Genomic DNA, 27,439 nt, shown 5'->3' on the forward strand with positions numbered 1-27,439 from the left:
AAGGGGTTATTAATTCCCTGGAAATAATTGGTTTTGTACACTTTGTAGGTTTTGGACCTAAAGTGGAAGAAAGAGTAAAATCCACAGCGCTGAAGGCCAGGGGTCCCACAATGAGAGGGGCTGACAACGGAATCCCTTGGGTTTCTGGCCTCCTCTCCTTGCAGAGAGGGGGTGAGGGGTGTTGTCCTGCAATTGAACTTTCACCTTCTGAACTCTGCTCCCTTTTTATTAGTAACTTGAAAGAAAAAAGGGGGAGACAGAGCTAAAATATAAAGAGAACAGAAGGGAAGAGAGGGGGGGGCTGCTCCCCAGTGTCCCCATCATGTCTCCTGTGACCCCCGTCCTCTGCGAGCACAGACCCTCCAGTAAGATTTGTGAGGATTCAAGCTAAAAGCATCACCTCTAATAAGAAGGCGACATTCACATTCTGGGTTAATGGAATTAGATGGGGGGCTCTTACATTATGTGACAAAAAAAAAACCTCATGACTAATACAAAACTCATGCGATCGGAGGGCAGTCATCATGAGGATTTAACATTCCCTAGGCAAAGGTCTCAGCTGCTGCAGAGCTTCTTAGATGTAAAGGCTTTAAATCAACTGCATATGACACTTATATTAAAAGCAACTGCAAATAATTAGAATCTGCAATATTCCACTAGCTTTTACAGCAAGAGGTTCTGCAGCAGCTCCTTTGGAAGATCATAATTGTGCAGACCCTAAAAGTTTAACAAAATAAATCAAAAGAATGTAAAAAGTCCTTGGCAAATATTGGGAAAGAGGTTCTGCAGCAGCAACTTTTAGGCTATGTGCCCACGTTAGCGTTTTAAACCTGATACAAAACGCTTCTCCTTCCCAGAAAACACGCTTTTTTTGCGCGTTTTTGATGCGTTTTTTTCCGAGTGTCTTCTGGACTCATAGGAAACAGCTAAAAACGCGGACTAATGGGAAATTAATGAGCATGCTGCGTTTTTAGCTGCTAAGCGTTTCGTATGCGGAAAAAAACGCATCAATTGGCACAAAAAGGCCAAAATGCTTTAAAATAAATGGGATGCTTCTTTTAAGCGTTTCTGAAGAGTCTGATCCGGCACAAACGCTTCAAAAACGCAACGCGGGCACACAGCCTTAAAGTGATTAGAATATTGCTAGGGAGAAGCAAAACAGTTATTAATACAATTTGCTATAGTTGTGCTGCAAGAGGTTCTGCAGCAGCAGAGATTCATGAAGTATCTCCAGTCCTGAAGTTTAGCCTCACATGAAAGCCCCCCTCCTCCCCCACACACAGATACAATGTATCTTGCACATTTCCCATTAACTTCTAGCAATGCATATACAGTTCTTCAAAGATCTTCCTAGTAAGAGGTTCTGCAGCAGCAGAGATAATACAACCCCCTCCCCCCCCCCCACACAGATACAATGCATCTTGAACATTTCCCGATAAGTTCTAGAAATGCATGTACAGTTCTGCAAAGATCTTCCTAGTAAGAGGTTCTGCAGCAGCAGAGATACTACAACCCCTCCTCCCCCCATAAACAGATACAATGTATCTTGAACATTTCCCATTAACTTCTAGCAATGCATATGCAGCTCTGCAAAGGTCTTCCTAGTAAGAGGTTCTGCAGCAGCAGATACATTGTATCTGTGTTGGGGGGAGGAGGGGTTGTAGTATCTTGCACATTTCCCATTAACTTCTAGCAATGCAGCTCTGCAAAGGTCTTCCTAGTAAGAGGTTCTGCAGCAGCAGATAATACAACCCCTCCCCCCCACACAGATACAATGTATCTTGAACATTTCCCATTTTCTAGAAATGCATGTACAGTTCTGCAAAGGTCTTCCTAGTAAGAGGTTCTGCAGCAGCAGCAGCAGCTCTGAATCATCAGCACTGTGAGTCCAAGCCTTTTGCAAAGCTTTAGCCCAAGAGCTCCCCTGCCAGTGCCCTGCTGAGCACTCCTCCATACCCCTCCTTCCTCCTCCTCCCCCTTTCCCCCTTTTTTTCCTCCTTTCTCCAATCCCCTTTTTGTGCCTTTTCCCCCTCCAATGCTCCCTCTCTCTGCTGCTTCGCTTCTGTGTCTTGTTTACCCAGCAGGTGGATGTGACGTCAGGGACTGAACACTGCAAAAAATAACAACGTCTAAATCCGCCAGCAGAGTCCAGCGTGGGCACCACTAGCAAAAGTGGGAAAGAAGGAGAAGGAAAGAGAGGAGGAGGAGGAGGAGGAGGAGGGGGAGCAAGAAAATAGTGCCTGATCCTGAGAGCCCCAGAGATCCCAGGAGGAGAAGAAGGAAGGAGGAGGAGGAGGGGGGAGCAAATAAACAACAACAACAAGAGTGCAAAGAAGGGGGGCTGGGAGCAGCAGAAAAGAGGCGCTGCAGCAGCCTGCCAGCGCTGGAGGGGAGCGAGCGGCGCCTTTGGAGAGCTGGAGAGGGGCCCGCGGCGGTGCGCTCCGACCGTCAGCGCGCCCAGGAGTGCAGGCAGCAGAGCAGGCAGCGGTGCAGGCAGCAGAGCAGGCACAGCGGAGTAATCTATTGTTATTTACTGTGTGGCTGTTGCATGCTGTCCTGGGATCGCGTGTGCACTTAAAAGGAAAGAAAATAAATGATCACACACACACTGACACTGAGTGACAGCAGGCTGCCTGGAGAGCGCAGCTGCCGGTGCGGGTGAGTGTCGGGCGGCTTCAGGCTGCACTTTCCAAGCTTGCCCCATTGTCTTATTGCATTTCCTCCACTTTCTTCTTTTTTGCAAGTTCTTTTTTTTTCTCTCCTCTCTTCCCTCTTCCCTTTGCCCCCCATCCTTACACATCCCCTCCTACCCAAACTATTACCACTAAAAAGTAACTTTTTTTTTTTTTTTTAGTTTGTTGCTCTTCTTCTCTTCTTGTGTCCCAACTCTTTGGTCACTCCAGATATTATTATCCTACACCCCCCCCCTCCTTCATCTTTCCCAAAAGTTTTTCTAAGACTAGACAAGATTGGAATGGGTTACTTGGAGGCTACTCATGGAGGAGTCAGTGATAATTTTTTTTTTTTTTTTTTTTTTTTTTTTTGGGGACAGGAGGTGGTAACATTGAATCAGGATTTTACAGGTAGGATGGCATCATGTCGCAGAAGGAAGTCAGTCCGGGAAGGGTAGCGCGGCTTTCGTCAGATCAGAAGTCGACGGGCAACTTTTTGAAACTTTTTTTAAAAAGTTTGACTAAAGGGATGGGGTTAAAGGCAATTGCTGCTTAATTATGTTCCATGCAGGATAGAGAAGGCTGGGATTGAGATTCCAGGGTAGAATGGGCTCCTTGGCCACTAGGGAAAATCAATGGAGACATTTTAATAAAGTTGCCCAAAATCCATTTGACTCACCAAGGTTGAGAGTTGTCGTGGATGGAACCGAGATCTTAGTTTTTGGAAACTTGTGTCTTACAGGTTGGCATTCCTGCAAGTTTTCGAACTTTTGAATGTAGAAAGTGTAAATATTTGTTTTCAGATTTGTAAATATTTTTTTAATTTTACAGCAAAACAGAGAGATTTCCTAAAACCCTATATGGTTTATTACCTGCTGATAAGTTGGAGTAGGATGTACGTGTGTGGGTTAACTCGAGTGAAGTTTTTGAGACGACCCTTTAATAAACCTTGAAGACCCAGAGGGACTACTTACCCACTCTTGGTTTCATAGTAGTCATCCTCTCCTCCATAGATGTGGATAGCAGTGATGTAGATGACCCTTTTTAGTCCTGTAAAGAACCCTAGATCCAGCATCTGTATTGCCTGGGATTGCTCCGATTACAGGTGATCAGATTGACATTTTGCTCATCCCATATTGTTCTTACGGTCTGTGTTTCTTTAGTAGAGGCCCATTTAAGAGAGACCATGGAGCACAGGCTTAAAATGATCCCAAATTGCTTGTCATGTAAGGCTGCCGAGCAGTTTTCTAATGCTTGGTAAAGTTTCAAGACATCCTGAGCTTCTTATAGGATCCCTCGCCTCCTTTCTTGGAAGAAGGAAGTGTTTCAGCTTAGTATAGAGATAGTCCTATCCAAAGCCTCACTTCTTCCATCATGTCTTCCCATTGCCCTATCATTTATTCTGCTACATTCCTCATAATAATGTTTCTACTTCCAATGTTCAATTTTTAACTCTCTGTAAAAGCAAAAAATGTTGCAAATTGTTATTGTGTCTGCTGGGAAATAAAATTCTCCACCTGTCCTGAGACATTGCATCTATTGTTTCTTTCTTGATTAGTGCACATTAATGTAAGATCAATGCCAAAAGCAATGCGCAAAAATAAAAGAAATGACTGCCGAAAATAACATCTATAGATAAAAATTACTGAGCAAAGTTTATTCCAAATGCCAGTGAAAGTTGACAGCCTTCCCTTCCCTTGTAATTGCTGGTATAATAATTTCCAAGTCTTTTTCTACAAATACCATCTGTAAGATGATTATAAATTATCAACGCTGAGGCTTTGAACCATCTGACATCATGATCTTTTTTTTTTATTGTTATTTCCCCCCCCCCCCTCGAGATCTAATAAATAATGTGCAACAGTCGGTAAAAAAAAAAAATAGACTTTATTTCAGCCATCAATTATGATTATTACTATGATTATTAAGAATGACAATGATTACATTGTACGTGTAGATGTGTTATTTGCAGTTTTTCCCCTATGCAAAAATATGATGTACCTAGAAAGTTAGACAGATGACATGTGCATTGTATTGTGACACCTTGTCCAAACCTTCCCTTTTCCTATAAAGGTGTATAAAATATTTTATTTATTTATTTTCACTTCTGTTCACCATACTGGATCAGAAAAATAAAACAAAAACTTTCCATGTAACAAAAAACTGTTAGTGATATTGTATTTATTTTTTTTCTTCCAGGCCCCGGTTGTTAAATGATGGAAGGGAAAATTAAATCATTCATTTAGTTTTTGAAATCAAGACATCAGCCAGGTGTGTATTACAACATATGTACAGACCGATATATTTTCTCATAAAATAAAAAAAAGTAGAAAAATCTAATACTATGTCTTAATGCATATTGATGACTTAGAGGGTTTTTTTTGTGATTTTTTTTTTTTTTTTTTTTTTTTTTTTAATTTTTTTATTTTTTCTGGCAAAAGTAATTTAAAAAAAAAAACTCGGTTCTCCTAAAATGTGTGAGATCCCAAGTAAGCCACAACAGAGAAGAATTGTATGTTTAATATATTGCTGTGGAAGCATTCTCTTTTCTCTTCTGTAGTCTCCCGGATTAGTCATTGTCTGAGTGAGAGAGGGAAAAAAAAAATCTTTTTTTTTTTTTTTTTTTGTAAAGGGGGGGTAGAATAAGTAAACAGTCTTCAACAAGTGAACCTTGACAACCTAGATTAAGGAGTGCAGTGGAGATCAAACGAAGCTTCTACTGAGCTGTTGTCAAGTACAGGCTGGCTGCTGGGTTTGCAAGCCTACAAGTTCACTTATGCAGAAATGGACTATTGCAGACGGCTGGCCTTTGTGGTGGAAGCAAAAGGTGCAGAATTCTCAGCGCAGTTTCATGGATGCATCAAACGTGGTTTTTCGATGTCCTCCCTGAATATGACATTTCTTAAAATTCATACAAAAATTCCCCTTTAAATTTTATGATCGTGCTGAATTAATAAATAACTCATTTTATCCGTGGGGCAGATTCTTACAAAAATTCCCCTGTGAATTTCGTGGTCATGCTGTATTAATGGCACAAAAAGGGGTCCCAAAAATTGTATTATTTGTGAATATTCCATTTTTATTATTTTATTATTACTGTTAATATTAAAGCCCCCACTTTCTAATGCTCGGGGCTGAGCAATTTTCATCTTTTGGATTTGACGAAGCTGTAAAATAAAATTGCACTCTCGAGAAGTGGACGTGTTATATGGACTTTAATCAGGAACCTATGGATGGGTGAATATGTAATGATTTCATTTTGCCCTTTAACTATCTCGTGGGTTTTTTTTTCTTCAATTAGATATATATTTTTTTTGTGTTTTCTGGCTTATTTTTAATATACCATGGTTTAAAAAAAAAGAATGCACCTACTGTAACACTTGTATGACTTATCCCATTACCCATAATATGGAGTGTATGCATACATTTTTTTCTTAAAGTATGATTGCGATTACAGTATTTTATTTGCCACCGTAAAACGATAGTGCCCATTAATTATGATTCCAGGTGTCTTTTTTATTTTTACGCTCCCATCACAATCAGGTAGGTCATTATATTTTCCGGGGGGGGGGGGGGGTCGTGAAAGCTGCCACCACTCTATATACTTTAAACTTTCATCGTTTTTGCTTAAATGTAGCGGAAATATATTAGGGGCTGTCAGGCGGCGCCATAGATTTTGTTTATGGTATCAGCTACTTTAAGTACTTGCGTTAGAGCAACTCGTTTAACCCCCGTAATGAAGAGCGTTAAGAGTCAAAATGAGGGTACTAAAAAGCCTTTTCTGCCCTTTGCTCCTTTGCAATAATCTTAAATTACCAAGATTTTTTTACTGTATCTTCAAGGGACTGGTTTCCTAGATCTGGAAGAAGAGAGTTTAAGGATTTAGATGAGACTCTGGTACCTGTGTAGTATAGAATAAGTAAAAGTAACACTTGCACAAAAAAATAAAAAAAAAATTATATAAATAAATCAATCTATTTTTGCTCCCTTGTCAGTGTGGAAAACATGCAAGAATCCGCCAGAGCAATAAGCGAGGAGAGACAGATTTTTTTTTTTTTTTTTTTTTTGAAAGGCGTTAATGTATAATTCAGTGGACAGTGGTGATAGTCACCGATCATCGGATATAAAGGCAACCGAACTCTTTCCATCATTCGCGGAAGGTATTTCCTTGCAGATTGGCTTGCTTGTCAGACTCGGCGTGGAAAGCAGACCCATCACATATCACTAGTTGTTCATCTCCGTCACTTGTTTGTCAAGCTGCTTTCCGGGGGAAAAAAAAAAAGTTGTTAAAACTCAAAAAAAAACTCCGACAGATGTTAGGTTGTTGGTTTTTTTGTTTTGTTTTTTTTTCTCCATCGTGCTACCCTGAATTTGAAGCAGAATTATGGTATATGATATACGGTAACTTCATTTTACACTTTTTTAAGTTTTTTTTTCGCGATGGGTTTAGAAGGTACAAAAGTTCTTGGTGGAACTTCAAGTAATCCCAGATAAAGTTGTAGGAGAGTGGTGGAAAAGCTGCGTAAGGGCAGTTTCACACTTCAGTGTCTTCGGTACGTGTAGTGACAGTTTTCTCACGTACCGGAGACACTGACACACGTAGACACATTCGAATTAATGTGTCTATGCAGATGTTAGCGTGTTTTCACGGACCGTGTGTCCGTGTGCAAAACACGCTGACATGTCCGTTTTTGTGCAACAGCACGGATCACACGGACCCATACAAGTCAATGAGTCCGTGTAAACACGTACTGCACATGGATGCTGTCCGTGTGCGATCCGTGTGCGTTTTTAAAAGTCAAAGGGTAAACATTGAAAATAATTTTTCAAAAACACGGACAGCACACGGATGGCATACGTATGCACACGGACACGGACAGCTCCGGTACCGGAATTATCTGGACGTGTGAAACTGCCCTAATTCCAAGAGGACACTGACTTTTTTTCTTTCTTAACATTTCATCTTCCCATTGATTAGAATTTCCGTGTCTAATTCTAGAAGAACTTTCTCCTGCTTGAAGTTTGTCTTGTGTTCATTGTGGTGATAGGAATCAGGTTCCTGTTCCCATAGGGGTGATGGATGCAGAGTAGACTGAGTACAATTACCCAGATTTCTATTCAGATGTATTTGGTGGCAAGAGGACAAAGACCTCTGGTTAGTAAATACATATGTTAAGTATGTTGGTTCATGCTCATGGCTGATGGTGGATGTAAACAAAATAACTTGATATTGTCATTGTCCAAGCCAACCAGTCTCGATATACAGCAAAAACCTTTCCAAAAGACCACCTCTATAGGAAGACAACACCCTTATCCAGACCAGATGTTTGGTTACACCATATATCATACATGCCAGACATCTTTGCAAAGACCACTATCCTCTAGAAGACTACATTTCAATATAGTTTTGGAGGGTTTGCATCAGTCAGAGACTTTTCTATACTTAAAGTGGTTGTCCAGTACTTGGACAACCACTTCTGAAACCCTATGTCCCCTCCCCCCCTCGTAAAATGTTAGCAGCTATACCCTTCTCTGGTGCTGGCGCTGTTCCAGCGGTGTGTGTTCTGACTCCCGGGGCTCGCATGACATTATGTCACGCGATCCCTGTGGCCAGTCAACTCTGACTTCACTCTCCCCTTCTGAAGACTTAATTGACATCTGGAAGAAGTGGGAGCTGAAGCTGCTCTCTCACTTCCTCCATGTGACCTTGATTTGTCCAAAGGAGAGGTAAGTGAAGCCTCAGGGATCACGTGACATAACAGTGTCAGGAGAACCCCTGGAGAGCTGGTGGTAACACTGCAGGAATGGCACAGGAGGTATCGGTGTTATTTTACTGGAGGGATATATAGGGATTCAGAAGGGGTTGTCCGAGTAGTGGACAACTTTTTTAAAGGGTTGTTCCCAAAAAAAAAATATTATACCTTATCCTTAGGATAGGGGATTTCTTTGTGCAGTGTGTTTGACCTCCAGTAGTCCTGAAATCGGGGCTTTATAACCCTGAGAGCAGAACTCCAAAGTTCCGTCTTGAATGAAGTGCAGTCTTCAGCTCCATTTATTGACTCAAGCCGTTCTATAGACAATCACTTCAGTCCCACTGACCATGAATAGAGTGAAGTCGCACACGACCATTTCCACTTCATTAAAGATGGGGCTGCAGAGTCCTGTTTTGAGGGTTCCGAAGCCCCGATCTCAGGATCGCTGGAGGTTTCCATGAGTTTGAATCTCCAGTGATTAGCAAGTTATGCCCTATGCAGTGGATAGGGGATAACCCTTTTTGGGCATTATCACACAGTTAGTCTATAACTGTGACAGCTGCTGTAACTACCTCCTAATATGTATTTGCCATTGTTGATCCTCAGTAGATTGTTCTATGGGTATAATCTCCTCTTCGTGATCCTGCTCGGTGTTGGTACCCGAGCAGGATCACCTTTTTGAAGAAATCGTATTTGTCTATAGGGATGATTGGATAAGGAGGTTCTTCCAGACGAGTGGTCACGGACCTGTGGATCTCTAGTGCGCCGAGGATTGAGGTTTCGCTACAACTAGACGACCACCAATGTTCTAGAGTAGACGGTGCCATAATTTTATAAGTGCCAAAATCTGAAATGTAGATAATTTAGTGACGCTACACTTCTTCGGCTGGATAGGGAAGCCTTTAAATATGGTCTCTGAAGTAATAAGAGTTAGGTTTACTCATGAGTCATCTCCAAATTTGAGTGGGTTACTATTCCACCTCAATAGTTGAAGTATGAAGGAATAAAAATCTATCTTCATATTTAGGGGTTTGGCTGCTTTGCTCTTCTTAAAGGGACTACTTGGACAACCCCTTCTTAAATACAATATTCCCCCTTTGTGAAATAAAACCGCCTCATGTTCACTTCTTGCACCAGCACCGTTTAGCGATGCCAGCACTGGGTGGGTTCCCCAAGGCTCTCATGACATTGACTGCAGGGCTGACATGACACAACAATCAGTGGCCACTAGTAGCTTGCAGTGTTCACATCTTCACCTGAAGGAAGGATGAGCATTGTAGAGCAACAACATCCGATGATTGGCTGCAACACCAACGTGGTGTAACAACGTCATGAGAGCCTCAGGAGAAGTGGCGTTGGACCGGTGCCAGTGAAGGAGGTGCATATAAGGTGTTTTAACGAGGAATATAGTATTTAAGAAGGGGTAGTCCTAGTAGCGGACAACCCCTTTAAGCAGCGGGGTATGCCATTTTATTGGCAATGCACCATGGGAAAACATGCAAATTAGTTCTATCCTGGATTGAAAGAATTCTATCTCAGTAGTGCCACCTAGTGGAGATGACAATGTTTTAATTCAATGTTTGATCCGTTAGGGGAGCTTGCATCATACATGATTTTTTTTTTTTTCTAGAGAGAATTGCTAATAACCTTCATGCTCAAGCACACGACCGATTTTCTCAGACGATTGCTATGTGTGCTTTTCACGAATAGCTCTTGTACCTATGATATTCTATGGGGCTATGCACATGTCAGTTTTTTTTTTTTTTTTTTTCCGCAGGTCAAGTGGTACGAGAAAAAAAATTGGAGACATGTCTGATTTTGATCCTGGTGTTGGCTCAAAATCGTCAATCCAAGTCTGTGGGTCCGTGAAAAACATCGGACTGCACTCGGAAGGCATCTAAGTGCGGTCCGAATTTTCACGGACTGACAGAAAGGAGAAGGTGGAAAACTTTTTTTTTTTTTTTCCCTGTACATATCCAAGAAAAGTTGATACCACTCTGTCCAGAATAATCTGACCATTTTTCTCGGATGTGGAAGAAAATGGTAGTGCGGCCCTACCCTAAAGAGAAGCTATGATTTGAAAATGACATGTTGTATAAACTTTTTGTGTTCCGTGACTTTTTACAAAGTTTTTGGAACTTTTTTTTTCTCTTTAAAATAAAAGAACGGATTTGCAATTTTCACACTGATCACTGGGGTCAGGTAGCTGTCCTGGTCATGTTGCAAGGCTTGTAAAAGGGTCGGATAATGACTTCTCGCTAGATGGCACTGGTGGGGATAGGGTAGCTACATCCATTAGGTGGCAGTAGCGAAATGGTTCCGTCCGGGCGAGAGCTCATTTGCATATTTGTCCCATGGAACCGTTGCCAGTAAGATTCCTTACTCCCCTTTAAAGTCACTTTTCCACTGAATCGAGAAGATAAGCTGGGATTTCCATCTCCACCTTCTTGACGTTGCCTCCTTGCTCTATGGATGTTCGTAGCTTTTAGAACACCCGCATGTTAAGGAACCGTGCCTCTAATTTCTGTCCAATGTGAGATCTTTTGATATCCTCATCATCTTCATTAGATTACAAGATCCAATATGTTCCATACAAGATCTCATTACGGCCCTCGCATCCATCATGTCTCCTGCTTCGCCACCATGGTGCGGTGGAGTTAATTTGACCTGTCATCAATCTGAAAATTGTCAAGATTCCAACTTTGATGTAACCTTGTTAGCACTTACTACACACATCCCCGGGAAAATGACAATGTGTAACCGGGCAGAACTAGAAACTATACGAGTGCAGCCCTACCAAGCAATGGAGCCGTGTAGGGACACATCCTCGATAGCTTCTCCTTTTCTTTGGGGAATGTCCCAAAGAAAGGAGAAAAATTCAAAATTTTGGGGTGAAAGTAGAGTTATCTGCGCTCATTTGTGGTCCGGTTCTGGAACTAACTAGACTGTTGGTTGGTCAGGGACTATATATTATAGAGTAGCACATCATTCCAATTACAGCCAAATGGGAGTGGCTTATCAGCCTTCTGTCCCACTGAAAACAGCAGTGGGGAGAGGCTTCTGCTGCAGTCAGTTGTCTTGCAACCAGATACAAGGGAGTGAAGGGGAAGCGTGGCTGATCTCCTGAGACACAAAGAAGATTTCTTTATGGATTATACATCCTTTTTTTTTTTTTTTTTTATTGCAGTTTGAGATAAAAAAGAATCAATGAAAATGAATAGTTATAGGATATTTATAAGAAAAAAACATGGCGAGTGTGTATCTAAAATATACTTATATAATAGAGGCACCATACAAAGGCACATAGACTGCCTCCGGGTCTGTCATACAGAACTGCAAGGACTTAATGTGAGACGCAATACCAGACATTACCACAGACCAGAGTGGCGCTGTTTCTCAAAATATAAATTAGATTTTCTTTTTCTTCTTAAATTCCATATGGAAATGTCTTCTGGCTTGTACAAATATGAAAACTTAAGACCGTTGGAGGAGAAGACTATGAAGTGCATTTTTGAACTCCTAGTCCATGGAATATAGACAGTGTGACTTGCAGGAATCGGAGAAGCTGCCGCTCATATTTTGTGTCTGGCTGGAATAAATGGCGTGCAGCCGCCTTATACAGATTTTACGGCATAAATCGCCTGTGTTATCCGCATTGGTCAGACCCCCATACGGCTACGGGTCATGTGTCCGATGGCTCCTAACCTTACCGGGAAATGCCATTGTTTGGTCATGGGCAGAATTCATGGCTGGAGGACATTCTATTGTGGTGTATTATGTTTGGTGGATTTTATAGGGGGTTTTTGGGGGATAATATATGAATAGGACTCAAATGTTTTTGGCAGCTAGTTATAAACCCCCTTTAGAGTTGGCGCAAATCGATTTACAGGACCCGATCCAGCAACCGCATCGATAGTCTGTGGTCACTGGATGGGAACCGCGAGAACCACCTCCTGGCACCCGAGCTGTCTTGAGACTTAAGCAAGACTGGGTGCTAGGGTCAAACAACCCGACAAGCCCACAAATATAAGCATGTGGCCCTGGCAACCAGTCTGTCTCAGATCTTGGCATTCTGAGCCGGCATGGTTGCAAGGGACACACTCTCTGATATTAGGCAGGAGATCCCTAGCAACCAGTCTGTCTCAATGTTATATTGGCCCTGTATACAAGGAAGGTTAGGGAAAAACATCCTGGACGTCATCGCACCTTACCTTTTAACCTGGGAGCTGTGATTGGACATGCCGGCTTCTGATCTTATACAGTGGGGCAAAAAAGTATTTAGTCAGTCAGCAATAGTGCAAGTTCCACCACTTAAAAAGATGAGAGGCGTCTGTAATTTACATCATAGGTAGACCTCAACTATGGGAGACAAACTGAGAAAAAAAAATCCAGAAAATCACATTGTCTGTTTTTTTTTCATTTTATTTGCATATTATGGTGGAAAATAAGTATTTGGTCAGAAACAAGCAATCAAGATTTCTGGCTCTCACAGACCTGTAACTTCTTCTTTAAGAGTCTCCTCTTTCCTCCACTCATTACCTGTAGTAATGGCACCTGTTTAAACTTGTTATCAGTATAAAAAGACACCTGTGCACACCCTCAAACAGTCTGACTCCAAACTCCACTATGGTGAAGACCAAAGAGCTGTCAAAGGACACCAGAAACAAAATTGTAGCCCTGCACCAGGCTGGGAAGACTGAATCTGCAATAGCCAACCAGCTTGGAGTGAAGAAATCAACTGTGGGAGCAATAATTAGAAAATGGAAGACATACAAGACCACTGATAATCTCCCTCCATCTGGTGCTCCACGCAAAATCCCACCCCGTGGGGTCAGAATGATCACAAGAACGGTGAGCAAAAATCCCAGAACCACGCGGGGGGACCTAGTGAATGAACTGCAGAGAGCTGGGACCAATGTAACAAGGCCTACCATAAGTAACACACTACGCCACCATGGACTCAGATCCTGCAGTGCCAGACGTGTCCCACTGCTTAAGCCTGTACATGTCCGGGCCCGTCTGAAGTTTGCTAGAGAGCATTTGGATGATCCAGAGGAGTTTTGGGAGAATGTCCTATGGTCTGATGAAACCAAACTGGAACTGTTTGGTAGAAACACAACTTGTCGTGTTTGGAGGAAAAAGAATACTGAGTTGCATCCATCAAACACCATACCTACTGTAAAGCATGGTGGTGGAAACATCATGCTTTGGGGCTGTTTCTCTGCAAAGGGACCAGGACGACTGATCCGGGTACATGAAAGAATGAATGGGGCCATGTATCGTGAGATTTTGAGTGCAAACCTCCTTCCATCAGCAAGGGCATTGAAGATGAAACGTGGCTGGGTCTTTCAACATGACAATGATCCAAAGCACACCGCCAGGGCAACGAAGGAGTGGCTTCGTAAGAAGCATTTCAAGGTCCTGGAGTGGCCTAGCCAGTCTCCAGATCTCAACCCTATAGAAAACCTTTGGAGGGAGTTGAAAGTCCGTGTTGCCAAGCGAAAAGCCAAAAACATCACTGCTCTAGAGGAGATCTGCATGGAGGAATGGGCCAACATACCAACAACAGTGTGTGGCAACCTTGTGAAGACTTACAGAAAACGTTTGACCTCTGTCATTGTCAACAAAGGATATATCACAAAGTATTGAGATGAAATTTTGTTTCTGACCAAATACTTATTTTCCACCATAATATGCAAATAAAAGGAAAAAAAAACAGACAATGTGATTTTCTGGATTTTTTTTTTCTCAGTTTGTCTCCCATAGTTGAGGTCTACCTATGATGTAAATTACAGACGCCTCTCATCTTTTTAAGTGGTGGAACTTGCACTATTGCTGACTGACTAAATACTTTTTTGCCCCACTGTACCTGAGGGGCCACAGGCCCTTATTCTACTGATTGGGACCTCTACTAATGACATAGTCTGATAATGGCATATGCAGATGTGTTTAAAATGAACCATACAAAAAATTAAAGCTTTAGCTATAGGGTGCCTTTTAAAGGGGATGTTCAGGATTAGCTAAATAAAGCTACCTAAAAAAGGCGCCACCCCTGTCCACTGGTCATGTCTGGTATTGGAGCGCTGCCCCATTAACTTTAACACTGAGCTGCAATACCAATCACAACCCATCGACAAGGGTGGCGCTGTTCTGGGAAGAAAGCTGCTATTTTTAAAAAATTTTTTTTTTAACGTTCTAATAATAGGATACGTGCTCCTGACTGCTCGTCCGCAGTGTGTTCGTTTCAGTGGGTCACGGGGGGCGCTGCTGCTGCCCGTCCTCCGAGCTCGTAATTAAAGTGTTGTATTATGCAACATCTGCGGAGAGCGTCGGGTAATCGTGTTATAGCAGGTGTTAGAAGGGAGGAAGGAAGGAAGCGTATCCATGGGACGGCTGAGACATCGTCTGCCTTTACAGAGAAGATACGAGATGTCAGGGGAGGATTGTACATAATGCCGCGGAAAGGCGGCCGTTTAACCTCGGTTATACCAGCACAAGGCTAAAAAATATCACATGGGGATAAACGCACTATATATTTGTTTGCTGAAAACTACATAGAATTTTTTTTTTTTTTTTTTTTTTTTTTTTCATTTTTGTTTGGAATCTTTTTAATTTACTATTCCTTCCTAAAGGGGTTGCCGAGTATAAATCCTTTCCAGAAACGCTGCTGCGATTGTAAACAGGTTGCATGTATTATTGCAACTCGGTCCCATTCGCTTAGCAAATTGTGGACCCATGCTGTTTTTTTTTGGGAGAAGGCAGCCTTGTTTTTAGGGGGTGTGCGTCAGGGGTTCCCCAGCAGTAATAAAGTTCTACTTGATTGATTTATGCAAATTAGCGGCGCAGCGCAGCTGTTTCGAGATTCTTGCCTCGCTGGTGCTGTTTGGCTGAGTCAAAAGCCTTTTGGCTCAACATCCTATACCAAGTGGGAAGGCTCGTTTAAGGGTCAGGCATTAAAGGGGTTTATACGGGGTTAAGCTAAATGTCTATGTGACTGCAGATTGGCGATTCCTGACAGTGCGCATTATGCATGCTGTCAGCATTTCCATCAGTTGCCAGATCGAGCAGACAGTCACGTGACCATCAGCATATAGAACATTGAGAGAAGCCAATGAGAATCTAGTTGGCACATGACCATCAACCAGAATGCAGATTGTACCAGACCTTGAAGGAAATCCTGACAGTGTGCACAATGCGCACCGTCAGGATACACCAGTCACACAGAAATTTAGTCCGGTAAACTTCTAATTTATCAGGTCGCAACATCCATCCATCCAATAGGTGGCATTAGAGTGCCAGCTCCTCCGGAAGGAGAGCTAATTTACATAACTTTTCCCAGGGAGCATTGCCTGATCTATAAGCCTCCACAAGGAAAAAACAGTACCCTCGCTCACAAAACAAACTTTTGACAAACTTTTTGAACTGAAGGCCACAATCTCTGCCCGCCGGTCTAATTCTCTGTGTTTTATTTTCCTCGCCTATGGTTTTTCTTCTCTTTACACTGCTGCTAATTATTCCGTTACTATGATTTATCCCTGGGCCTTTTTTTTTTTTTTTTTTTTTTTTAGTATTCCCCTCGTCTATTTTTTTTTTTTCCCTAACCAGAGCTGTTTATTCATTAATTAGTAATTCCAGCATATTAACACATCGCTGAAGTTAAGTAGTCACATTTCCCCAGGCGGTCAGAGAAACTCGCTGCAACTTTATGCGACTGGACAAGTTCTGCCATTTACTTGGGCTGGAGGAAGCTCGGGATGCCAGAGTATATTAGCGCAGATTAAAGGACGGCCTCGTTTGTTAGCGGGAATGTGTGAAAAAAAATCAGCCGCGTTTAATCTGGACGCGCCGTAATCAAGATGAAGAAGTAAACATTATTTTCATCTTCTGCGAGGGAAGAAATTGTACTGACAACAATGAAAATATGAGAAGATCAGACCTTAAAGGTCCCCCCCCCCCCCCGCCTTCAGCCGCCAGCAAATTGTCAGCTTTGATGACGTGCCGTTTATTGCGGGGAACTGTTGAGTTTGTCTCAATAGCTAATTGAATGGTTATTTATAGGAATCCCCTTTAATTCGGCATCCAGAAGTTCGGGACTTCAGAGGGTATACATATTTTTGAATGTGATCAAGGCTCCGCTGTTGAAATGTGGAATATTCCTTAAACTTTTGATCCTCCCTTATTAGGGTTGTCTCATATGAAAGGTCCTGCCTGATCAAGTGATCGCTAGGGGTTCGGGAAATAGGATTTTGATTGGGAAGCCATGGCTAGCTGGACATTTCCCTCATAAAAGTCGTTGCAGTGAAAGTGGCCACTCTGGAACATAGAAGGTGGTCCCAAGCAAGGAATCCCCTTTAAGACGTCCGTTCATGAGACAACCCCATTTAAAGGAACCTGATTAGCAAATTAAAGAACAGAACCAAGAAGAATTTTATTCCCTTTTTCCTGTTGCCAACTGTTCCAGATTTCCTGGAATCTTGTGCCAAAAGGGGGCAGGGTTCATGTTAAACCCAGGTGGATTTGGGGAAGGGTCAGGGCAAGGGTCTCATTTATAACCCCCATTTATATATTTGCTATGGTAGTAAAGCCAAGCACGCAGGGGGGGTAGTAATTGCAATGTGACCCCTACTAAAAAGAGAACCATGTGGCCAAATACATGTAAGGAATTGCTTTCGGCAGGACCTGCCAACCATATAATGTACCACTGGTGTAAACAGACGAGGTCCTTGTGCAAAAACAGTATATGGGTCTTTGCAGTCTAATAACCCACCATGATGCACAACTTTACTTACTATGGAGATGGTAGCGGGGCCCCTTACCTCTTGGGCCCACGGTTGCACCAAGGTTATGTCCAACCCTGATATGTACAGGAGTGTCCCAGATGAAGGTTTGGAAATAGTACTGTGCTCTTGAAGGAAAAATGTAGACTTGTCACCGGTTTGGTAGAGGGCACTTGCAACCTTTTGCTTTGGAAACCAAGTCCTTCAAGCCAACCTTCTATTGAACACTTGGAAACCATTTTCTCGTATGCCAGTGCTTAATCAGTTAGTTCAAATGTTCCAAAAACTCAAAAATGTTCCACTATTTGGTGTATTCCTCTGGTATTTTTCCCTAGAAGCATTGCCTCACTATGCGCCTTCATCTTGTTGGTACAGAGCCATGAGACTTTTTTTAGTGGCCCATTGTATTAAAGATCCTATTATCTACTCTGAATTGGACTGTTGTCAGTGGCGGATTAAGTGGCCTATGGGCCCGGGGCTGTTCATAAAACCTGGGCCCCTGTACCCCCCTTCCCAGGAAAACATTTTCTGTCCACATTTTGTGGCTCTTCTCACAAAAACACTGCATATGCTGATATTTAGGGGCGGTGAATGGCCTGCTCGGATGCGGGGTCTGGAAAGGAATAAAATGGCCGCGCTTGGGAGGGGGTACCGCCGGCCTGGCCGGCTACTGGTTAGGGATGTTAATGATTAATCACACAGTCACCTGCCTCCATGCTCTGCCAGGTCTGCCTCTCCCCAGCCTCCCTGGCTGCTCCCTCCAATGCATTATGCGGCTGCCTCCATGCTCTGCCTCTCTCCCCAGCCTCCCTCCAATGCATTATGTGGCTGCCTCCATGCTCTGCCTCTTTCCCCAGCCTCCCTCCAATGCATTATGTGGCTGCCTCCATGCTCTGCCTCTCTCCCCAGCCTCCCTCCAATGCATTATGCGGCTGCCTCCATGCTCTGCCTCTCTCCCCAGCCTCCCTCCAATGCATTATGTGGCTGCCTCCATGCTCTGCCTCTCTCCCCAGCCTCCCTCCAATGCATTATGTGGCTGCCTCCATGCTCTGCCTCTCTCCCCAGCCTCCCTCCAATGCATTATGTGGCTGCCTCCATGCTCTGCCTCTCTCCCCAGCCTCCCTCCAATGCATTATGTGGCTGCCTCCATGCTCTGCCTCTCTCCCCAGCCTCCCTCCAATGCATTATGTGGCTGCCTCCATGCTCTGCCTCTCTCCCCAGCCTCCCTCCAATGCATTATGTGGCTGCCTCCATGCTCTGCCTCTCTCCCCAGCCTCCCTCCAATGCATTATGTGGCTGCCTCCATGCTCTGCCTCTCTCCCCAGCCTCCCTCCAATGCATTATGTGGCTGCCTCCATGCTCTGCCTCTCTCCCCAGCCTCCCTCCAATGCATTATGTGGCTGCCTCCATGCTCTGCCTCTCTCCCCAGCCTCCCTCCAATGCATTATGTGGCTGCCTCCATGCTCTGCCTCTCACCCCAGCCTCCCTCCAATGCATTATGTGGCTGCCTCCATGCTCTGCCTCTCTCCCCAGCCTCCCTCCAATGCATTATGTGGCTGCCTCCATGCTCTGCCTCTCCCCAGCCTCCCTGGCTGCTCCCTCCAATTTGGAGGCAGCCGCATAAATTGCATAATGCATTGGATTGGAGCGGAGGGAGCAGCCAGGGAGGGAGGCTGGGGAGAGGCAGAGCATCCTCCAGTCCTCCCAAATGGTGACGCCGACGGTGAGTGTGTCAGTGACCCACCTGCCCTGCGCTAGCCGCTGCCAAAATCTCCTGGGCTGAGCGAGTCCTCATCACTGTGCACTGCCAGTCGGCGCCGCCGCCTCCACGCTTCTCAGTCCCGGCCGGGCCGCCCACAGCACACAGAGAGAGGAGGAACTTCTGCTCTGCCTCCTGCCGTGCTGCGCCGCCCCCACACACGTGCTGCCTGGGACTGCCCGCCGCCCCCCTTCCAAGTTCCTACGCCACTGGGCGGCGGCGGGCGGCTGAGCGGCTCACACAGTGACAGACTGACAGATCATATGCGATGCTGACCGACCGATTGGCCCCTGCCCTGGGCCCCCTAAAAACCTTGGGCCCGGGGCGACCGCCCCATCCGCCCCTATTAAGATCCGCCATTGACTGTTGTGTTTCTTCATTGCCTCTAAACCTTGACATTCACTTCTAAATCCCACCATAAAGTGGACCTGTTACTTGTCGTAAATTTGTAATTTTTTTTTTGCTCGGTGCAAATGCCGCCGTTCTCCTGAATCAGGCGATGTTTTTCTTTTGTTCCTGCGCCTCTCCGTTCCTAAGGTATGGGCTCCTTTTCCCTGCGCGTAAAGCTATTCTCTTTAACTAAACGGGCATGTTCTTCTTCAGTTCCGCACCCACTTGGCTAAAAAAGACTAGATTTATACACTGAGAAGAAGGGACCATATCTCAGGAACGGAGAGGCGCAGGAACACAAGAAAAACATCGCCGGATTCAGGAGAACGGTGGCATTTACACCAGGTACAAAAAAATTATGTATTTTTGGCAAGTGGCAGACCCCTTTAAACTCCTCCATCCACTTACATTCTGTGTAACTCTCACCATGACGACTTTATGGCACAGGGTTCCTTGAATATAACAGGTATTTCCTTCGGATTCAGTCTTGCACTCTGAGTATCGTTGATGCGAGGTCATTAAAATTTTTAAGCGTACAATCAATTTCTGTTCTCGCCATGTCTTGCACTTTGCAGTTTTTTCTTGTTTTTTTTCTTTTTTTTTTTCTTGCTGCTTCAGTCGAGGGTTGTGTGACCATAATTTCAAGTACATTACGCCTAATGCCCTGAATAGTGATGTTAAACTTCACGCAACCACGTTTGATGTTCTCTCCGACAGGAAAACCAGAGAGTGGAACAAAAAGCTGCTACGTCCCACCACCCTCTCGATTTGGCCGTAGTCTCTGCTTAGAAGAAGCTTTCCAGTCTTCTTTTTTTGCCTTGGGCAGTAAAGTTTATTCTGTAACTGTCTGGGATCCAAGTGACTAGACACAGTTGGGGGGAGGGGAGAAGGTATTTATATACTTGCACTTAAAGCTTTATTCATCAAGTTTAATATAAAGTGGTGACTAAAAGTCAACACGGAGTTAATACCTGTAAAACAAGTTCTCCTGCCAGATGCATTGACTGCAATATGTGTTCAACCCTTTCCAGACAGCTGCCATCTTTAATCAAGGATATCCCGCTCCCATTGCCCTATTATGGTGCAGATTAGAGTAGAAGATCCCATCTCTTTTCTTATAGGGGATCCCTAGCGTTCAGCAGATCACAGGATCTTCCCCTGTTGGCACGTATACTGTATCTATTGGCTATCATCTGTCCTGCAAGTGTTCAGTTTCCCAACAGCTCCTCCGCAGGCAAAATGAGGCATTACATGTGATAAACTAATCAACGTCCATCTGGTACTTATGAAGTGAGACTTCAGGGACCAAGGAAAGTGGTGCCCATTCTTGTCCTCGGCACCAAGAGAATTTTTCCGGTCTCTCGAGAGCAACATTGAATTGGACACCAGTATAGCCGCCAACCGTTCCGAATTTCCTGGGTCTGTCCCATTTTTTTTTATTTTTTTTTTTTAAGATACAGTTCCAGCAAACTTGAGACTGTTAATTCCACTTGCATTCACTCAAAACTCTGTAAGAATGCGCTGGTTCCTTGAGTGTCAGTTATACCCGCGATCTCAATGAGTAGCATACAATGTGCCAAGGATATAATCACTCACTTTTCTACTGTATAGCTTATGGTTGTTCCTGGATTACGTAGGAAATTCCTATAATTTGGTCTATGAAGAAGCTGCTTTTTTGCAAACTTATAACCCTGAGGCGTTACCTGAAGAAATGTATGAGAGTTGAAGGGGTGTTCTTACTTTTTTCTTATCCTTTGGCATATCCGCAGGATATGCACGCCCCTTCAGAATGAGTGTGAGGTAGGAAACAAATCTAGGTGAAGAACGTCTTAGAGTCCTGGAAACAAAAGAGCATATCCATTGAGGATGGAGTTTCTAAACTGAGAATATCTCTGTTAGTATTTCATCTATCGTATTATCAGGCTCGGACTGGCCCACAGGAGAACAGGAGGATCCTCCGGTGGGCCTCCATGCAGGGATGAGCTCTCCTCCCCACGTATATGAGAAGTAGTTGGTGCAATACATGTTTCACTATGTACAGACAAGGGCATCATCTCATTATTCATTTATTACACTTGCCTGTTTATAATATCATATAATCAGGCTCGGACTGTCCTACGGGTGTACAGGAGGATCCTCCGGAGGGCCGCCATGCAGAGATAAGCTCTCCACGCCATGTACATGAGAAGTAGTTGTCACAATACATGTTTCACTATGTACAGACAAGGGCATCATCTCTACATTCATTTATCAAACTACCCTGCTTATTCATACATAGAAATATAGGCAAATTTGTGAGTGAGGGTAAAGCGATATTAGCATGTATCTGACCAGTGGGCCCCCCAGACTCAATGTTGCCGATGGGCCCTTGGCACCCAAGACCGACACTGCATATAATTAATGTAGCGATGGGAAAAAAATATAAATTTGTTATAAATCTAGCTCTGCTACATCTGTAATTTGTGGTCCAAAATCTAAAAGACCTTAGAAATGTGAGGATGTTTTTTTTTTTTAAAGCTCCTTAGATCTTCCAGGCCACTTGTGTCTACATAGACATTACCTATAATGTCCTTCTTTTCTGGTTGCATTTCTTCAAGTGTTACAAGCTGATTAAGGGAAGATAGATGGAGCAGACGTGTAGCACTCAGCGAGGGGGTCAGTCGTGAGATCGGCCGCTCTGAAATCTCCCGCATGAATCAGACTTTATGGCCTTTGATGGTGCTGATGCCTGGAGAACCAGCGATGCATATCTTCAGCAAATCACCGGCGTGATCATAGAAATCTATCAGTTTCTGTATCATTACTAGATTAGTATCCCGGGCGAGCCGCCTAATAATCTGTAAGACATTTCAATTGAGAGGTAAAAATGAGATTCCAGGGTTTGTTCTGCCAGGCATGTTGGCACCCTCTAAGTACCCGACATCCACATTGTGCACACCCAAGGTGTGTTCTAGGCCACTTCATGAGTTTTTGGTTTAAAGAGTTTATTTTTTTTTTTTTCTTAAATTCACGAATTTGGGACTAAAATCACTTCTGCAATCAGGTTTAATTCCAGTTGTTTTACCCTTTGACTTTTACAGGATTTTTTGTTTCGCTTCACATTCAACTTTGATGTGGTCATTGGTCATAAATCAGCTGAGAGGAGCTCAGTATAAGACATAAGAGTTACAAACACTTCCACCATTTAATCTAAATGAGCTTACTGACAGGTTGTCGGTTAACTCAATCTGCAGCCAGCAATAGATTTTTTTTTAATTATTTTATTTACCCATGTTCTAACCCTAGCCCTTGTTAAGGTTAAAAAAAAAAGTGTGTAAAAAGCATATTATAATTTTCTTTATTTTCTTAGGGGGTTTATATTATTATGTTTTATTCTTTTTCTTAATTCAAGGCAGTTTTTTTTTTTCTCACAAAATTACAAGTGAGAAGGGGAAGCAAGAGCTGCGGGAGATCACAGTGCAGCAGCACATTCAATTCATTAGCTGCTCAGCCTTTGTTATTTAGGTTGGTGCCTATGCAGAGCGCAGCAGTCGGGATGAGTTTGTCATCGGCTGCTGCGTTCTGTGTAGGGAGGGACCGAGATGACAAAGCTCACTTCATTATATAATAATAATAATAATAATCTTTATATAGCGCCAACATATTCCGCAGCGCTTTACAGTTGAACAGTTTTAAACACAATAGTCATAAGTAACAACGTTAACAATACAATAATTAAAGCGAAATAAGATGACCCTGCTTGTGGGAGCTTACAATCTACAATGAGGTGGGGGAGATACAAAGCACAGGTTTGTATTTACAATGATGTATTTACAATGACGGTCCAGCCATCTTCAGGGGGTGGGGGTTAGATGGAGATAGTGAATGGGCTACACACACACAAACATAACATGACTTTGATTACTGAATGTGATAGGCCGCTCTGAACAGATGTGTTTTGAGCGAGCGCCTAAAACTATGCAAATTGTGGATGGTCCTAATATCTTGGGGTAGAGCATTCCAGAGAATTGGCGCAGCACGGGAGAAGTCTTGGAGTCGGGAGTGGGAGGTACGGAGTAAGGCAGAGGTTAGTCGAAAGTCATTTGCAGAGCGCAGCGGTCGGTTAGGCCGATAGACAGAAATGAGGGAGGAGATGTAAGGGGGTGCCGCAATGTGGAGCGCTTTGTGGGTGAGAACAAGTACTTTGAATTGTACCCTGTAATGAATTGGCAGCCAGTGTAACGACTGGCGAAGAGCGGACGCGTCTGATTAACGATTAGCCAGATGGACAACCCTGGCTGCTGCATTAAGGATAGACTGGAGAGGGGAGAGTCGAGTGAGAGGGAGGCCAATTAATAGAACATTACAGTAGTCCAGGCGGGAGTGGATCAGGGCGACAGTGAGAGTTTTTATTGTTTCCATGGTGAGAAAAGGGCGGATTCTAGAGATGTTCTTTAGGTGTAAGCGGCACGAGCGGGCAAGAGATTGTATATGGGAGGTGAAGGAGAGATTGGAGTCAAACATAACACCCAGACAGCGCGCCTGCTGTCGGGGTGTTATTATGGTGCCACCCACAGAGAGGGAAATGTCAGATTTAGGGAGGTTGGTAGATGGTGGGAGCAGAAGAAGTTCAGTTTTGGAGAGGTTGAGTTTCAGATAGAGAGCAGACATGATGTTGGAGACTGCAGACAGACAGTCAGTGGCGTTCTGTAGTACAGCGGAGGTAAGGTCAGGGGATGATGTGTACAGTTGTGTGTCATCAGCATAAAGATGGTACTGAAAGCCAAATCTGCTGATGGTCTGTCCAATTGGGGCTGTGTAGAGAGAGAAGAGAAGGGGGCCAAGGACTGAGCCCTGAGGTACCCCAACAGTGAGAGGAAGAGGAGATGACGTGGAGCCAGAAAACAGAACACTGAAGGAGCGGTCGGAAAGATAGGAGGAGAACCAGGAAAGAGCAGTGTCCTTAATGCCTAGTGACTGGAGCCTAGAGAGTAGGAGAGGATGGTCAACAGTGTCGAAAGCTGCAGAAAGGTCGAGAAGAATGAGCAGAGAGTGGTCACCATTACGTTTTGCTGTCAGAAGGTCATTGGTCACTTTGAGTGCAGTTTCTGTCGAATGTAGGGGGCGGAAACCGGACTGTGAAGGGTTTAGGAGGGAGTGAGTGGAGAGGTAACGGGTAAGGCGGGAGTATATCAGGCGCTCCAAGAGTTTAGAGATGAAGGGGAGATTGGAGACTGGTCTGTAGTTGTTTGTGCAGGATGGGTCAAGGGTGGGTTTCTTTAGTAATGGAGTAATGATGGCGTGTTTGAAGGAGGAGGGGAAAATGCCAGAGGAGAGGGAGAGATTAAAGATTGTAGTTAGGTGAGTTGTGACGACTGGCGAGAGAGACTGGAGGAGATGTGAGGGAATGGGGTCGGTTGTGCATGTAGTCGGACGAGAAGAGGAGAGGAGCCTGGAGACTTCTTCTTCTGTGATGGGATCGAATGTGGAGAGTGAGCCAGGGGAAATGCAGGGAGGGATGGGAGTCACTGAATTTGGTGATTGGGAGCGGATTTCCTGACGGATATTGTCTATTTTCTCTATAAAGTGGGAGGCAAGGTCATCAGCGCAAATGTCTGTGATAGGGGCTTGTGCTTTTGGCCTGAGGAGGGAGTGAAAGGTGTCAAAAAGTTTCTTGGGGTTGTTGGATAGTGAGGAGATCAGGGTGGTGAAGAAGGTCTGTTTGGCGAGTTGAAGGGCAGTGTTATATGTCCTTAACATAAATTTGAAGTGTATGAAGTCTTCTGGTGTGCGGGTTTTCCTCCATAAGCGTTCAGCACACCTAGAGCATCGCTGGAGAAATCGGGTTTGCGATGTGAGCCAGGGCTGTTTCACTCTGTGTTTGGAGGTTCTGAGGGTGAGGGGAGCTACTTGGTCAAGGGTGCTTCTAAGAGTGTCATTGAAGTGATGTACAGCCAGATCAGGACAGGACAAAGAAGAGATTGGGGACAATGATGAGTGTAGGGAGTCTGAAAGTGTATGAGGGTTAATGGCTTGTAGATTTCTGACTGAATGGTAGGTAGGAGTGAGCTGGGGTGAGTGAGGATTTGTGAGTGTAAAGGAGAGAATGTTGTGGTCAGAGAGGGGAAGCGTTGAGTTATCTAGGTGGGAGATTGAGCAGAGCCGGGCGAAAACCAGGTCCAGGGTGTTACCGTCTTTGTGTGTTTCAGAGGTTGAGAGCTGAGAGAGGCCTAGAGAAGTGGTTAGTGATAGAAGCTGGGATGCAGATGTGGAAGTGGGGCTGTTAATGGGGATGTTGAAGTCTCCCAGGATAAGGGTTGGTAGTTCTGAGGACATGAAGTGCGGCAGCCAGGCAGAGAAATGGTCCAGGAAGTGGGTGGGTGAGCCTGGGGGCCGGTATATCACCGCTACTCTGAGGGAGAGGGGACGGAAGAGCCTGATGGTGTGGACTTCAAAAGAAGGGAATGAGAGTGATGGAACTGGGGGGATGACCTGGAAAGTGCATTGTGGGGACAGGAGTATGCCGACTCCACCACCAGGTCTGTTTGTCGGTCTCGGGGAATTATACTGAGGGCTCTGTCATCTTGGTCGCTGCCTTTGCCAAAGCGCATCAGCTGATGACGGTCTCGATTGCTGCGCTCTGCATAGGACACTATGGCAGCGACTAAGATGAGAAAAGCGGCTTTTAGGTGGGCCGCTGCTGTATCAGGTGCTTTGTAGGACCTCCCAGTTTGTTTGACTTTGAGGTAGGGGGCAACATTTTGCGCCCTTATAGAATTTAGCACCCTTGGTCTTGCTCCCATGCTACGCCATTGCTCCATTGATGTCATTTTTGGGTCTAACATATGGTCGACTACAGCATATGTTACATCCCCCTCCATTTTTCATTGCTATGGCAGCCTTTTATTGTAGAAGCCATGTATAATATGCCACCATTGTGGTATTGTATGAGGAGGAGATTCATGAAAACAGCCTAATGGCAAAACTGTCCTTGTTGCTTATAGCAACCAATCACAGAGCTGCTTTCATTTTCTAAAGCACTCTTGAAAAATGAAATCTGTGCTTTGATTGGTTGCTATAGACAACTAAAACCGTTTGCATGAATCTCCCCATTTTATTAAAGATTTAGGGGTACCGTTCTGTCTCTAAGGGGTGCACACCCGCCCCAGTGCCTGAGAGGAGGGCCCAATGACCCCGCAGCCTCATAAAAAGATCACACTATTATCGTGACATCTGGGGCCCACGAATCTCTTAACCTATGGCTTCCCCAGCGTGGCATTTGACCGAAAAAAAATGCCATGCCGGAGTTTTATTGTATCATATCTATCTTTCTCATTGTACAGGGAATAAAAAATTTTGGGATCCATTTTTTTTTTTTTTTCCCAGAAAGGGTTTGTTTCAAGAAGATGACACCTGCCCTATTAGGTCATAATGGAACCATAGAGGGGAGGTCTATCACTCGGGACCCTCTTCTATGACCCATGCATGACCACCATGTAATGCTATATTGGTATTTTTGGTGCTTATCGATTCTCAGGATCCGGTCCATCAGCAACGTCCGTAATCTGTGGTCGCTAAACAGGAGCTCTGAGAAACACCTCCTGCCTTCTGGCATCCGCGGCAGTTCTTCTGATGAGCAGACCTGATGTCATCACTGTGACTTGGTACCAGACCGGCTAAATAAAAGAACTGCCGCGGATGCTAGGAGGTAAGAGGTGTTACCCAGGGCTCCCGTCCAACGATCACCGACATGATCGCAGGACTGGTTCTTGTAAAATCGAAATTCGCACTATCTCTATATACTGACCATATTGAAAAATGTCTCCCCAAACAGGACTTTCCCTATGAATAGAAAGGTGGATGCAGACACCAACCTGAGTTGCTCAGCCATGAGTTTTACTAGAGTTGTCTTCATAAAGCTGGATCTGGTGTCCACCATCGACGTTCATCCTGCGTTGTTGCTAAGCTCCCCATTAGAGCTATGAAAACATTAAAAAAAAAAACATTATTACTTATCATTTCCTATTAAAGAAGATTTATCATCAGGTCAATAGTGTCCAGTTTTTGATTTATATCAAACTCACGGAAAAACCTGAATATTCAGGGGAG

At 44.2% G+C, this 27,439-nt stretch overlaps 1 protein-coding gene across 10 annotated transcripts in view; it reads left to right on the forward strand.

Moving 5' to 3' along the window:
* Positions 1-2,189: 2,189 nt before the first annotated feature.
* FOXP1 (forkhead box P1) overlaps positions 2,190-27,439 on the forward strand; it is a 794,287-nt gene continuing 769,037 nt past the window's right edge. For 5 of the 10 annotated variants that reach the window (XM_073569704.1, XM_073569703.1, XM_073569709.1 and 2 more), the window contains exons 1-2: positions 2,191-2,658; positions 4,872-4,943. The gene's annotated coding sequence lies outside the window, so the exon portion shown is untranslated. Of the gene's footprint in view, positions 2,659-3,083; positions 3,415-4,871; positions 4,944-27,439 lie in introns of those variants that run through there. The other 5 variants (XM_073569710.1, XM_073569708.1, XM_073569713.1 and 2 more) reach the window with 3 other exon arrangements.

This window comes from Dendrobates tinctorius, unplaced genomic scaffold (assembly GCF_039654945.1).
Source record: "Dendrobates tinctorius isolate UK_male_01 unplaced genomic scaffold, ASM3965494v1 ptg000027l, whole genome shotgun sequence".
NCBI classification, from domain to species: domain Eukaryota; kingdom Metazoa; phylum Chordata; class Amphibia; order Anura; family Dendrobatidae; genus Dendrobates; species Dendrobates tinctorius.